Source organism: Trichechus manatus, unplaced genomic scaffold, assembly GCF_000243295.1.
Source record: "Trichechus manatus latirostris isolate Lorelei unplaced genomic scaffold, TriManLat1.0 scaffold00169, whole genome shotgun sequence".
Taxonomy (NCBI): domain Eukaryota; kingdom Metazoa; phylum Chordata; class Mammalia; order Sirenia; family Trichechidae; genus Trichechus; species Trichechus manatus.
Window position 1 is genome coordinate 5,789,622 of NW_004444105.1, and position 1,358 is coordinate 5,790,979.

General features: G+C 35.7%; 1 protein-coding gene across 1 annotated transcript in view; it reads left to right on the plus strand.

The window, feature by feature from the left end:
- E2F5 (E2F transcription factor 5) overlaps positions 1-1,358 on the plus strand; it is a 39,140-nt gene that overhangs the window by 18,116 nt on the left and 19,666 nt on the right. The window lies entirely within an intron of this gene.

Genomic DNA, 1,358 nt, shown 5'->3' on the forward strand with positions numbered 1-1,358 from the left:
TTGTTCTACCTCTGTTTGTGTTAGTTTAGGTAGAGAGTGAGTTTCTAGAAATTTGTCCATTTCCTCTAGGTTTTCAAATTTGTTAGAGTAGAATTTTTCATAGTATTCTGTTATGATGCTTTTAATTTCAGTTGGGTCTGTTGTGATATCACCCATCTCATTTCTTATATGGGTTATCTGCTTCCTCTCCTGTTTTTTTTTTGTCAGTTTGGCCAATGGTTTATCAATTTTGTTGATCTTTTCAAAGAACCAGCTTGTGGTCTTGTTAACCCTTTCAATTGTTTTTCTATTCTCTATTTCATTTAATTCTGCTCTAATTCTTATTATTTCCTTACTTCTGGGGCCCGAGGGCTTCTTTTGCTGCTCTCTTTCTACTTGTTCCAATTGTAAGGTTCGTGTTTTGATTATGGCCCTTTCTTCTTTTTGGATGTGTACATTTATTGCTATCAACTGACCTCTGAACACTGCTTTTGCTGTGTCCCAAAGGTTCTGGTAGAATGTGTTTCCATTCTCATTTGATTCTATGAATTTCTTTATTCCATCCTTAAATTCTAATATAACCCAGTAGTTTTGGAGCAAGGTGTTGTTCAGTTTCCATGTATTTGATATTTTTTCCTTGCTTTTTCTGTTATTGATTTCTACTTTTATGGCTTTCTGGTCAGAAAAGATGCTTTGTAATATTTCGATGCTTTGGATTTTGTTAAGGCTTGCTTTATGGCCTAATATGTGGTCTGTTCTGGAGAATGTTCTGTTTGCATTGGAAAAGAAAGTATACTTGGCTGCTGTTGGGTGGAGTGTTCGGTATATGTCTATGAGATCAAGTTGGTTGATTGTAGCATTTAGATCTTCCTTGTCTTTGTTGAGCTTCTTTCGTGATGTTCTGTCCTTCACTGAAAGTGGGATTTTGAAATCTCCTACTACTATTGTGGAGCTGTCTATCTCTCTTTTCAGTGCTGTTAGAGTTTGTTGTATGTATTTTGGAGCCCTGTCGTTGGGTGCGTAAATATTTATTATAGTTAGCTCCTCCCGGTGTATTGACCCTTTAATCATTATATAGTATCCTTCCTTATCCTTTGTGGTGGATTTTACTTTAAAGTCTGTCTTCTCAGAGATTAATATTGCCACTCCTGCTCCTTTTTGAGTGTTGTTTGCTTGATACATTTTTTTCCATCCTTTGAGTTTGAGTTTGTTTGTGTCTTTGTGTGTGTCTTGTAGGCAGCATATAGATGGATCGTGTTTTTTTATCCAGTCTGCCACTCTTTGTCTCTTTATTGGTGCATTTAGTCCATTTAGATTCAGCATAATTATTGATAGGTATGAGTTTAGTGCTGTCATTTTGATGTCTTTTTTTGTGTGTT